This window comes from Diadema antillarum, unplaced genomic scaffold (assembly GCF_040938485.1).
Source record: "Diadema antillarum isolate AM-2024a unplaced genomic scaffold, OU_Dant_1.0 seq00000606_RagTag, whole genome shotgun sequence".
NCBI classification, from domain to species: Eukaryota; Metazoa; Echinodermata; class Echinoidea; order Diadematoida; family Diadematidae; genus Diadema; species Diadema antillarum.
Window position 1 is genome coordinate 125013 of NW_027271533.1, and position 14909 is coordinate 139921.

A 14909-nucleotide genomic window follows, 5' to 3' on the forward strand; every position below is an offset into this window, starting at 1 on the left:
TATCCTTCAGGTCAATTTCGCCATCGATAATTAGTTCAAACGGGACGAGAGGTCTATGTATGTCACATATGGAGAGGTAGTGTATCTTCTTCAATACTCCCCGCCTGTTGCACCATGAATTTGGCGAGTAGAATGATTGTAAAAATGAAAGGATCTCCATTATTCTTCACGACTGTCTGTTGCACAATGAACAGCACCTACTGTACAACATTGCACACCTGATGAGCAGCTCTGTGTAACTGCATGGACCTACAATAACTGCAAACCATGCTCACATGAAATGAAGGCAGACACGAAATAATGTCTAAATAAAAAAAACAAACACAAGAGAGAGCCATGAAACGATATTGTAACTTTGAAGCCATGCCAGATAATCACTGAACAAGTAGGCCTACACCCCCCCCCCCCCCCAAGTGCATATTGAATATTAATGCTCTAGCGATGTAGGAGCAGAGTGGGGTAATTCTCACCTCCCTGGTAGGTAGATGTGGGAGGGCGAAGTTGACACCCTTCTCCCCTTCTCAAGTGATATTCCAGGACGCTCAAATTTCCAATTCTCAAACTGTGAAGTGTAATAAACTTGCGAAGTCAATGATTACTAGGTATGGTGTCACTGACCCAAAATATCGAGGACAATGTTCTTATCGGTATTAGTCCCTCTGGTCACGTTATCAGCATGGCGTTCACGAATTGATTGCCATGTACGTAAATTATGCAGCGACGTCGCAAATCCCATCAGGGGTGTTCTTCGTGCGTTCACAGAGAAAACATTCCTCCGTGACATGATATTAGTTTACGTTGATCTCCCTCAATAATTACAGTTACCTCTTAGCTATCGTTCTTTCTTCCCACTGGAAATTCATACCGAGAACAAGCGGATAATCTTCACATACGATAGCCACAAAATTGTAAACGTCACAACACTTGGTATTCCTTGCTACAAGTACAATCCAAGTCAACCAACACAAACGTAGTCAGGTAAGGCATCAGAATACGAAGCATACAAAATAAATCATAGCGAGATTTTTGGCAGGAAGAATGTTTATTCTTTAGGCCTATAGATATTTCATGCCATTCTGACTACATTCATAGTTAGAGTTCAGGGGGGGGGGGGGGGAGAAACATTTTAAAAACTTTCAGGAGAACAAGCAGAATCAGGTTACTTTATTCTTTCTTTGCTTGCATCATATAACACCATCGCTTCATAATTATGGAGCTATTGAGCTCCATGATCTACTTTAGTAATCGCACACGTATCCATCGTTCGTGCGTAAATCGTAGTTGTTCTAGTTTCACTCGAAAGACATTTTTCCCCCTTTTACTCTAGCATGTCACGTGCCAAAAAAGGGAGTGGAGGATCCTTGTTTTTCTCATCAATGATAAATGTCTCTTATCATCTTTCGCAAAGAGAAGTCTTTTGACAGGTATCAACATGAAACCGAAAGAAGAGGGAAATGTTGAAAAAAAAAAGAGTTGGGTCAGCTTCGGCATAAAACGTGATTTACGGCCGTTAAAGAAATTCTGGAATTGTTCCTCGACGATAACCAGAGATCACGGGGGACGAATGAAAAGAGAGAAAAAGATAAACAAAGTCCCTAAAATTCAGGATTACGCACACACACGGGGCGAACGAATACATCACAGTAACGAGACATTTATGTGCAATGTGTCAATTTTTTAGCTAAGCCGCGGCTCCTGTTTGAATGACAGTCGCAGACATTGCACTGGTGATATAGGATTGGTTTCAATTGCTCATGGCTCAGCGAAATCAAACAAGTTAATTACTTCTTAAAGGTGGTAAATACTGTCACGAGATGTTTATTCTCAAACGCCGTCTGTCTGAAGAAGAATAGATATGTGAGATTACCAAAGTCAGACATTCCAGAAGGTGTTCTTGTTTCGTTGTGGCACCTGAAAGGTTGTTTAGGCTCACCTCCCTGGTTAATACATAGGGCCTTAAACAATTAACATGTAGAGATCAGACTTCTTTTGCTAACATAATTCCAATACTCCGTGTAATGTTATTGCTCTTGGGGTTTTTTCTGACTAAATTTTGGGTGGATGATGATTAAAGGGACTGTACAGTTCTTGTTGAGGTGAGGATTTAGTTTTAACGTTTTGCGAGATATTCAGAAACCGCTTTTGAAATGGCTGAGATTAGATTCCCAAAACAAGTTGAAATAAAGAGTCCTAATAAAAGGCGTGGCCTGTCGCCTTTTATTATTATCACTTTTTTTTTGATATATCGGCCATTTGAAAACCAATTTTCATCAAATAAACGTTGAATCCTTCTTAAAATTACGTGCTCTTTCATGTTTCATAAGAGGTTTCTCATTATCTCACTTAGGAATGTTATAAACCTGAATCCCCACCTCAACCAGTACTCCTTTGATTTCAGTGTCTTAGTATACAAGAGTAATGGTGTCATGTCGTTTCACAAACTCTTTTTTTTTTCAAAACTACCCCCCCCCCCAAACAAAAGCAAAAAAAAATAAAATCTCTGTTCAATGAAGGTGGTTTCAGTTTGTCATGTTAATCCTCCCTCCCGCGAAACTGAGCTTTAATTGTCAGTGGATTACTTAATCCCAGTCGGTATGAACCATGTGGTGGGATGTTTTGGGGCCTCTTCGATGACTATAACAGGTATCATTTCGAAGCCCATAATGGCAGGCTTTTCAAACCATTCCTATTGTGACGTAATCTCTACTGAGGCCGTCTACCCGGTGACACACTACCGCAGACAAGCAAAAGGATAGCTAACATTCAATGTCATAAAAAGTATGGGGTGTGCTCACATGGGCGCAATCACAAAATTATATATTAATAGGAATGATTCATACATCTGGCACGCATGTGGGTGCCTTCATTACCTTTGGTCTCTCTCTCATACCCTCTCTTCTCTCTTTTTCCTCTTCTGTTCAATTTATGTCCTTTTTTCCCTCTCTCTTCTTCTTCGCGGCCCAGATTGACCCACACACCTGCAAACCATCGCGCAGTAATAAAGATGAAGAGCTTATCGAATCAAGGTTGATGAAACGCGGTAAGGGTCTAAAGGCCACCGAATACGAACAATGCCACTGTCTCGGTAAAAACGCAATGTTACCACTCATCTTAACGACCGCTGTTTTTCTCTGTCTAATAACCCCCCCCCCCCCCCCCCCCTTCCTCTATTCTCGCTCTCTCTCTCTCTCTCTCTCTCTCTCTCTGTTACTATCCTCCTCCTGTCATCTCAACAGCTATTATTTGGGCGAGTTTGATTTTCTTTTCTTTTTTCGGCCAACATTATTTCATTAGTTCATGTCTCATTCCCCATTGTGATAAACAAAAATTTATGTATAGGGCCTACTCCACCCCGCCATGCCCCTCGATTCTCCCCGGCCTCCACGTATGTAGGTTTTCTGGGTTGCTAAGTGTTCAAGTACTAGTAACCGCTTATAGTTATAGCGGCATCCTTCGGCATAAATTCTTAGTTAGTTACTTACTAATTTGATACTACTTTTATCATTTTTAATCTGTACAATTAAATGGATATATTGTACACATTTATTTTCTTTCTTTGAATCACGTAGGCCTACATTGTAGTCCTTATATTAGTGATGTTTTATGTAATATTACTGAAAATGATTTATGTATGAAATTATGATGAAGATGATATCGATGATTTTTTTTTTTTTTTTTTTTTTAGTAACAGACATCACATCGCTGCGACAACATAAGAGGTTGAACTACCTACCAGTGGTAGGTAAGAACGAATTACGCTCGAAATGAACACTGGCTGACACGTTTGTTTGTCATTGGTGAAAGAACAGCGGGAGCTTGCGGAATTGGCGACATTCGATTTTTGATTGGTTCGGAATTTCGACCTATTTTGACAAGAGGTGTTTTCATGCTTGTAGTTGAGTGTGTGTGTGTGTGTGTGTGTGTTGTGTCAGCAAGCGTTGCAAGTGTAACAGTTCAGGAGGAAGCGGTCGCTGCTGCACGCTCTCCATCCAATCCCCAGCGGGAGGGAACTGTTGCATCAGGCTGGTAACAACATCCACCGACACGGTGTGGTATTTCTCGCCAACCCTCTGATCGACGTTTCAGTTTGCGATTACCTCATTTTCTCCAGGAAATGAATCCACTCACTCGTCGGCATCATCTTCGCTGTTCTTCCTTTTTCTTTTCTTCCCCTCCCTGAGAATTCGGGAATTTTAACGAGAGGACAGCGAGAGCCATAAATTTTCCTGTGAGTACGGACCGCGAGCATAGGCGACCGGCATAAATCTCTCTAGTACGCAGACGTTGAGGGAAGGATCCGAACAAACGGGAGTGCACGGCCTTCGTGTCAGGGGTTACCATTCGTCATTTTATCCGAGAATGTGCGTTCTCAAATAAACAACCCTTACGCCAAGTTTGCTTAGAAGATGGGCATCATTTGAAACGGGTCGCCCATTTCAGGGCAGGAGCCGAGATCGACGGTACTAATCGCACGCATATTTTACTCCCTTTCTGAGCATTAATTAAAACCATAACAACAGCCATCTGTCGGGAACATTAGAAATCGACTGTTAGTAAACGTTTACATCACCTGATCATTAGTCCAAACTGTAACTGCTTCAGCCCCACCTCTTGAGGAGTCTTTCCACTCCGGAGCCGTTTCATCAATCACGTCACAATGCAGAATTGGGTCCCATCTTCTAAGCTTACTAAAGTTACTTTGCTGAACACGTGCACACCTAGCTTCGGAACACGGTATCCTCACGAACGACCCCTCACGGCTTGCACCCGTACAAGCATGTTTCATCCATCATTTGATTACGGAAGTAGGTCCTCCCAACGTCGCCATAGCAACCAGGCTGTCATGCGCACGTAAGATGCGGCGAGGATCAATGCTCTCGTGCAAGTCCCCACTGTCTTTTTCTTCACCTCCAGAACGTAACCAAAATTAATTCTTTGCGGTAATAATCGAACGTGTAAATTAGCAATTTGTTTGACGGGCAATTCGATAATGTCGCCAGTACGCCAGCACGCACACACACACACACACACACACACACACACACATTACAAAAAGTTCAAGAACACAGTGAAAAAAAGCCACGACTTGCGCCCGCAAAACGACGGATTCTTCAATTGCCATCTACTCTAGATATTTGACTAAATTTGAGCTCAAAGATTTTCCGAAGTGAGTCGCCGTGGTGTTTACCTCTACCCCCTCCCCCTGGAGGCGTGTTCCGGAATTAGACTCCATTTAGGCGGCTGCGCAAATTCCGTTGTGGGTTCCCCCATGGGAGGAGAAAACAGTTTAGTGCGTGGCGGTGCAATCTGAAGAAATCGAGGGGCGCGGGAGCAACATGGACCGCGGTTAGATATACGACTAGAGAGTACCTGACATCACAGTTTCTGTAGCAGTACAGCATCTTACTTGACAAGTCTTATAATCTACATTATTTAGTCGAGACTAAATGGTTTAGAAGACAACTTGATCATTGGATACGTCAACAGATTTCACTGAGGAACGTCTATAATGACAGTCATGACGGCGCTTATGCTTCGAAAAATCATCGGGTATCATCGTACAGAGCCTATACTATGGGAGTTTTGTGTAACTACAATGTATTGTAGGCAGACAAAATCAGGGATTGAAAAAAAAAGGGAGGAGGTGAGGACCACGTTTAGAACTGTCGACATTTTTGACACCTCTCTGGCAGAATAAATCCGGCTCTTATCCCCCTCTCCCCCGGCCGAGCACCCCGCTACGTATTGTTGGCAGAGAGGGGCTCACGAAGTCCTCTCCACACGTTTGTGTTTACACGGCGGGGACATCTTTTCATGCTGGGCAACCATCAAGGCACAAAATCTTCCCAAGTCTTTTCATACGTGTACTTTACCGTGCATGCGCAGCGGATTACGATTTTCTAGTCTCTTTGTCAATCACTTTGAAAGAAAGATTCTATAAATCTCTCTTTGTTGCGTGTCTTCCTGAGACTGGACTCATGAGACTACCATGCATACAAGTTTAGATGCGTTTACAATTGAAAATGGGCATATTCGCATATCAAAGTTACGATTAGAAAACATTGACTCATGCAAACGACTGTAAATGTAGACTAGCCACTGACAGCGATCGCAGATGGCACGGGTATACCCAGACCTACTCAAAAGCGACGTTCTTATGTCCTCATCCCGTAGCTCCGCGTCCCGGCTGTTTGGATGACAATTTCTCGTGTTGACTTTCTACTTAATTCACGCTTTTGGAGAACACCCTCCCTTTCTGTCTTTGTGGACATCCTCACTGCTTTCAGAAAGGCTTACGAATACCCAAAGGGCGCTGCATTGCAGGAACCGAAGTCGAATCCAAGGGTTACGCACGAGTTGCCAAAGGTCACGTCTTTGACGATGGAACATAAGACAATGAATTGGATAGGAGGGCGTTTCTACTGTAGCTTTAAGCAGCTTGCTATACAGACTTATTACTTTAACTTACATATTCGATTGGGACTTTTGTGTTTCTTCCTGCTACTTGAACTACGGGGAGAATATCACAACTGTAGTGAATTGACATACACAGTTTTTTCCCCTTTCTTCTTCTTGTTGTAAAAACTGGCTGTAAGACAGAAAAGTTCGACCTCAAGCAATAGGCCTAAATTCATTCCCGCCAGTTCTCTTACACTAACACACCTATAGGTCCTACATAGTAAAAGCGTACTACATAAAGTATATCAATATAAGTCCATTTATGTGTGCGCGGGTGTATTAACAAGAAATATGAAATGTTGCTTGGAAAACAAAGCAAAAAGGGAGAAAGAAAATTTCTGACTATTCGGATGAGGAGATTCATGACTGGTGCTCAGCTCCCTACAGAAGGGAGAGAGGTAAACAAATGCGTCACAATCTGAACACATTAAAGGGATTGTACAGTTATGGTTGAGACCTAATTTCAGGTTTCTAACAATTTTTGGTGAGATAATGAGAAACCTTTTATAAAATGAGAAAGAGCAAGTAATTCTATGAGGAATTCAACGTTTATTTGATGAAAATTGGTTTTGAAATGGCTGAGATATCAAAAAAGAGCGATTCTAATAAAGTGTGGGACCCACACTTTATTACGATCGCTTTGTTTTACTTTGTTGTTTTTTTTTTTATGTTTCAGTCATTCCAAACCCGATCGTCGTCAAATAAACTTTGAATTCCTCTTAAAATGGTATGTTCTGTACTATATCATAAGTGTTTTCTTGGTATCTCGCAAAAAGTTAAAAACCCAATTCTCATCTCCACCAAAACTGTACTATCCCTTTAATCGATAAATCAGAACTATCCAACTGGACAAAAAAAAAATCTACAAACACTTGGTTGGATATTAATTCAAAACTATCCCTCTCTGAGCCAATGAGTCAAATGTACACAAATTCCACATCCTGTATACCTAAAGGCCCTACGTATGTGGACAATACATTAATGTGGTGCTGGGAGTCGTCTACGTCTAGACGCCAGACTATGATCAAAGATGTCCCATCTACACAAAAGTTGTCGAGTCCGTTGGTAGATGTGTGTACCTGCCTGGTTGAAAATGCAGTAAATTGTACTCTAAAGTCTTTCTCATACACGCACATACAAAGGTAGAGGGAGGAGTGTTGTTTTTCGTGAGCTGGAGAAGAGTGTTGTTTTTCGTGAGCTGGAGATTTGCATGGCTTAGCTAAATGGATCGGAATGAATAACCAAGTCTGGCAAGCTCAATCCCGGAAACACTCTCGGTTTCTATGGCTCTTTATCGGATTCCCCATATTTAGATAAAAACAATCCTGTCCCAAGAACAAGGCGTACCTGTAGCCAGCGGCAGTCAGCGTGGGCCTCGTCGAAACCAAACTTTGGAGGTGGCGAATCAGTATTTTTTTCTTTCTTTTGGGCGAAATATGTTTTTAAACAAACCGTTGTCATTAGTGACGCCACAATGATCTACATTAGCGACCATTGACAAGTCCACTGCATGTTCGGCTCTATGTATAAAAGTACTAGAATTGTGGCCTACTCAAGAGGAGCGGGGAGGGGGTGGTTTGAATCATAAATCAAGGACTTTTGGTAAGAATTTCCAGTGGAAGTCCAGAAAAGAGTGGCTGGGGAAGAAATCCCGATATCACACCCACTCTATGATCGTTCAATAAGTATCCTGCTAGTTTTCAAATGTTATGACGGTCAGGATCTGATTTTTTTTTTCTTTTTTTTTTTGAGAGTTAAGCACCTGCAACGTCTTGAATTTGAAATGAACTTGGACTATCCACACACACAAGCACAAAAAAAAACCAAGAATAATTGGATTGCTCTCATTCTGTTCGTCTTTCCTCTCACGAGTGCCAGCACAAACGACGCAGCAAGTACAATCAACTGGCGGGCCTACATCGCTGCAGTCACATCATACATTCATAGCGGAATATTTTCAAATTTCTCTATAATTTTCGTTACTACAATCTTTTATTCATCTAATCATGAATTTGGGTTCTTTTATTCATCTAATCATGAATTTGGGCAAAGATCCGTTACCCACAATTCGACGTCTCTGGTCCAATATTCTTGATAGCTTTACCCCAAACGGTTAAAACCATGCAAAATACAGATGCTGCTGCCAATAAATCAAAACTTGTTTAGCGATGTGAATGAAAGGCCTCTCTGTTCCTCCGACCTTCATCAGCATTATACCCAGATCCAAAAAGCAGACAAACGTTTGTGGAAGAATGTGTCGGACATATATGGACATGAACCCTGGCCTGATTGTGTCTGCGAGCGCCCATTCAATGAGAGGGGAAGGGGCGGGGGAAGGGGAGGGTGGAGGAGGCTTGACTTCCAGCTATATAGAATCAGGTATGAACAGCATCAAAAATATGAGCGCACGGGACGTTAACAAGATAATCTAACGCCAACAGAAGACCGAAACTCCACCGCGTAAAACAATCCCACATCTATACTTGATGGCAAGTGATTGCATTATACGGTCGGCGACTTTGGAAAGAAAAAATATGGCAACAACGACAACAGCATCCAAAATATGAAGCTGTTCTCCAATCCACCAAAAGGGAAAGGGGAAAAGATGCGATCGCCATTTTCGCCTTCATTCCTCAATCGTTCTTCTTCTTCCTTCGCGCCCCGAGTGGCGGCCCAGACGAACCATAGCCGAACGGATGGAATGTTAAATCGATGGCCAATTAGGCTTTGCGAATGTTTCTCTGAAAACCGATCTCCCTGCGCTGCTCTCTTCACTTGCAAGTGATGATTTCGTAGTAGATGCCGAACAGGGCGAGACAAACAGACAGAGAGACAGACAGACAAACAGACAGACAGATAGACAGAAGCAGACAGAGGGAGAGAGGCGGACATGTTTGAGAGAGAAGAGAGAATTTCTTTCCAGACAGACCCAGGCACCGACAAAATGATGAGATAAGCCAACGACTTGGAGATCGCCGCGGTGAAAATGAATACCTTGAATTATTGAGTAGGCGGGAACAGACTCCGTCACTATTCAGCTATTATCGCTAATGTTATCAGATTTTGGCGAATAAATCGCCGATTGTCACTCCGCATAATGCAAGTTTGGCTCGCTTTTTCTGTGTGTGTGTTTGTGTGTTATTCCCTTGCCGAAGTGTATGATGCCACACTGTGTAAATGCATTCACTCTCTGCCTCACCTCATGCATGTAATGTTTACCCAAATCTCCCTGGCCAGAAAGAAGACTGACCATAAAGACTTTCTCCCCTCGCTCAACAGTAGACTGCAGTTCGTTTGTCCATGTATATGTACAATTGTAGGGACTAGGCCCATTTGTTTAGATATTGGAAGTGTGGTCAGGCCTATTGTAGAACACGCATGGTGTGCTCCAAACACACACTGTACGCATAACAATAATTAAAGGGGCATTCCAGACGACTTTCGTATCATTTCACGTCATATCAAAATCGACAACTCCATGTAGGCCTATAGATTTGTAGAAATTATTGTGGTCCTTGAGCAGAGAATGTTCTGAAAAAAACTTCAATAAATCACACAGAACAATGATGATGGCATAGGAGGCTCATTATTTCAGAAATGCAGCAGTGTAATTCCATTACAATACCGCTTGCTTAATAAGTTCACTTGTTTAGAATCTATGCATGCCTTCTTCTTTTGTTCCATCCTTGAGCCCCAACTCATGCATTCCTATGGTGAGACTGCCATGTCACCATCCTTGTTCATTACAATTTGTTATAATTTTTGAAAACATCCTTATTCCTCATCCATCCCAATCATTATAAATTCTGAAACTCGGTGCCCAGTATAACTAATTAATAGTTGTTCAAATGTAATAGTCTGAAAATCATCCGGAGATCTCCTTTAATAACGCATTCACAAATGCATCCATTTACACACAATAATACACATTCACACTGTCTTGTACACATCAAATGGGACGTGAAATATAATGTTCTCCTTCGCGCTCAAAGTTACCACTCCCTCCCATTTAAACATCCAGTACTCTTTCTCCCTCCAAGATACGACCCAACCAAGCAGTAGCACCAAGGAGCTCCTTGATATCACACTTCGCTTGACCTGTTGTACACATTACCCAGTCCCTCCCGATGGGAGATGTACAAGGTAATCCGGGCCATGCCTGCACAATGTCGGGAGACCAGTCGTCAGTCGTGACTGACAACTAAACAGTAAAGTCGTAGTTCTCAAATGGCACAAAGAAAAGTAGCTGACACGAAAAAAAAAAAAGAAAGAAAGACAAAATATTATCGCTACCTCGCCAAATTTCCCGGATTCGTGGTGCGGTGGGGTAAAATTTCTGCGGATTTGCAATCCCTTGGTGAACACAAGGAGAGGGAGTCCAAACAGCTTCTGTAATGAATTGCGGTTTGGAGGCCACGTCGGATTGCAGTTTTGTCACAATTCGGGGCATCGCTGACCCGCATGACAAGTGGAAAAGAGAAACCGTACTAGAAGAGTGTACGTGTGTTTCTGCTCCTCCTGCATGATTTGTAGCACATACCCACGACCTCACCCGCCGCAGTGTGCTCCGGTGTCACGGACTCATTCATCGTTCTTTCCATTAATAATTCATGTGAAGGAACATTTGCTCTTTTGGTTGCGAAAATGATGGCTCATATCATGGAGCTACAACTCCATGTTGATATAATACAACCCTCCTTCAAAAACAAGAAGAAAAAAATAATCATTGAAAAAAATAACGATAAAAATGATGTAAATAGTAAAGATGATAGCAATAATAACAATAATAAAACAATTATTATTATTATAAGATTTGCCAGTATTAGAATTACTATTTTCACCACTAGCATTATTTTTTTTTATTTCTTACCATTATCATTATCATAATCATAATCATCACCACCATATCATTGCTATCATTATTATAGTTAGGAGTAGAAGTACATAGTCGTGCGATTTGACGTGTAGGCCCTACAATGTAGGTCCTATATCAGTTCACAGGGGTTGATAAATTCGTGCAGATCCTCACCAGTGCTACCTCCTATAACTACGGACGGGATGGACTCTGTGTGAGTCACCAAACAAAATATCCAATAATAAAATGAACTAGTTCCGAGTATGATGTTGTTGTGTTTATGGACCACTTCATTGGGATGTATTTTTTTCTCAATTAATCAATTTATGTATTTCATCCTCAAAGCAGCGAGGTGGAAGGGGAAAGGAAGAAAATTCGTCAGCATTAGTTCATGGGAAGCACAGTTTCTGTAGATCATTCAACTTTGTGACGTGGAGGGTTCCCGGATTCCAATTACACATTAAATATTGCGTTCTCATAAAAGAGTAATTACAAGAACCTCTGGGAGTTGTAAATGTTGAACAACCCACCGTACAGTTGTAGGGCTTACATAATCAAACTTGTGAGTCTCTCACAATGCGATAGACATCCTACGTCTACATGATAAGCCTACATGTAGGCCTTCCATTCTATTTCAATCTCTATTAATTTCTGTTTATCAATATTTATCCTTCTCTATTTCCATTTACCTATCTATCAATCAATCTACCTTTATACTGTAGGCCTCTAATGTAGGGCCTACAGGACGTATATTTTGTGTATCTATCAATCTGTACATATCTTATATCCTGCTTATCTTTCTTGATCTATCCATATTCCAATCCTCATACCCATCGGCAAACATGTACAGTGTAGGTAAAAATGTATCTATCTATCTATCTATCTATCTATCTATCAATCTATCTACCTACCTACCTATCTACTTGTATATCTCCTTTGTTGAAATGTATTCCAGTTTTTAGTTATACAGTTGAATAGACTCACATATGAAATTTACTTCCCATTTCCATTGTTTTCTTCATGCTGGAGATGATTCGTAAACTCTGAAAATGGAAACGACTCGTCACAACAAAATGTAGAGAAAAAAATGAGAGAATATGACTTACAAAACTCTACAAGTTTCACTCTAACATCGTCACTACCACACGAATAGTCTATGTGATACACATGTGTAGGCCCTTCATGTTATACACAGAATCATAAAGATCCATCAAAATCATTGTTGTCTATCTATACCTTTATTTTTAATGCAAGCAGTGATTTTCTAAACATGTATATGAATAAGATTGTAATCATTATGACATATGGCACAGGATTTAGGGTCAATACAGCCATTCTTATGAATGTACTCCACCCCACCCCAAGAAAACAATTCCTCAATAAATGAGGTTGTGAATGGTACAGAGCAAGAAGGAAAAAAGACTATTAAATGAACAGCGCAGATGGTGAGTGACCCGATTCCAAAGCATGTTTCGTCCGAACAAATGGATTGGCAAAACATGGGAGGTGTGCTCAATCTGTTTCGGCTCCTGCAATTGCATCATTTTGACGAAAAATGAGCTGCACTTTCTCTGCGCAGTTGTACTTCGGCACCGCAAAGTATGCCAACGCTAACGCAATTTCGGCGCTATATTGCAGGTTACGGCTTTATTACCAATTGCCAAGCGTTCCACCGTCGTGTAAGGGATAGCCGCTAACGTTATTGTTCGGAGTTATAACATGAAACTCGAGGGTACACTATGGTATATTAAATTTCATGTAGGAAGATCGTGGAAGGAGAGGGTGGGGGGGTGGGAAGCCGCTTCCCAATGTGGCGGCATTTCATATTCAGTGCCTTTCATTATACAGACTGCCCAGGTCCCAACATGCACTGGCAAAGCCACAAAGTCTGCGTGCACACAAATTCGGCACGTAATGAGCAAGTTTTGAATAAAGCACCACACACGCACATAAAAGATATGTGTGTATGTGGGGGGGGGGGGGGGGGGAGGAGAAGAGGAGCTAAACATTTGCTACCGCCTGACTAAAATGTTTGTCCTTTCAAACTCCACCCTCATCCATTAAGGGGAGCAAAATTGGATTTAAAAGGAGCTGCCAACTCAATGTGAGCGTGCTACCAACAAAACGAACCTCGTTTTCAGTCCCCATCTCCTGTTTTCGTTGCTAATCTCTCTCCCTCCCTCTCTTCATCTTTCTATTCATCTTTTTCCCAATTTCACCATCATTTCTTTTGCATCTGTCTGTCTCTTTCTTCAGATCCTTCCTCTCCCTGCCCGTTCTGCTCCTCGCGTCTTCTTTCTATTCAGCGTCATTTCAACCCGCCATCTTTACATCATCACAGACACCCTATCCGTAATACAACATGGCCACTATTGTGCTACTTTCGCCACTATTTTTATCCCCTTTTCTCCTTTTTTTTTTGGCCACCTCCCTTTCTTCTACCCTGCTATACACCTCGATGAAAGTAGGATGGCAAAGAAATGTCGTGTCATTACCATTGGCCATCCTGAATTAGAAACCGATCAAATTATGATGAAGCGCCGTTCCAGCCCCGATGTTGTTGGGATATTGACTACACGTGATGATAATAAAGCACGATTCCTAATCACTGAAACCAAACACGGCCGAAAGCTCTCGTGGGAAGCAACACGCTCCACGGCCGAGTGGTAAGGCTTAGGATAAGCAGGAGGCAAAGAACTCTACAAAATTCTCCTAGAGAAGAGAGAGAGAGGGGGGAAAAACACGGAAGTTGTTGGCGCTAACCCCTAGTATCAAAGAAGTGAGAAATACGAACTTGTGTGATACAATCGTATTTCTTCAAAACTTTCAGCAGAAAGAGGCCATGTGAGGTGGGTGCTGACGGGAAACAAGAAGCGACCACTTTTAAAACTCGTGTTAACTTGGTCACGTGAAGTTATAACATCGCTCCATTTTCCAACTGTCATTTTCCAACCCAAGACACGGCAGCCAAAGGCACGAAAGTACGTTTTCATTAAAACGCTAGATGGTCAAAATGCCAAATTAATAAAAACGGCAAAAATCCTCTTCGACTGCATGCGCCTCACAGATGTACAATGTACGCGTGCACCCGGCACATGGTATCGTCACTTCGAATTAAATTCATTTAGAAAAATATCGCATACACTGTAGCAATATTATTGTCGTACACATGATCATCTATAGCGCGCGGACGAACGTAAGTAATCACTGTCGAGGACATACAGGTATACATGTATACAGATCCCATAATCATCACACACAAACACACACACAAACAAACAAACACCCATAGGCAACTATATAAAACCGTATAAACACTTAACACAACGATAAATCTACGCCCTGATTCCCAAAAGATTTAAACACCATTACATGTACAAATAAACAAACAAAAAAAGGCTTCCGAAGAGTAATATAAATGAATAATATCACTCATGATCATAAATATTGGTAAGCTAGTGAGAGAGCGAAATTTTATTCTGATGAACTGGATTTAGTAATAGACAATATTAACGGTCATAAGATAAGTGCGCAAGATTTTCCCTTTCGGTTTTTCGATTTTCGAAAATCGTGTTTTATGCTCGTAAAAAAAAAC

General features: G+C 41.6%; 1 protein-coding gene across 1 annotated transcript in view; it reads right to left on the reverse strand.

Annotated features, from left to right (window-relative positions):
- Positions 1 to 14909, reverse strand: part of LOC139735919 (uncharacterized) — a 118751-nt gene that overhangs the window by 102975 nt on the left and 867 nt on the right. The gene's annotated exons all lie outside the window — the stretch shown is intronic.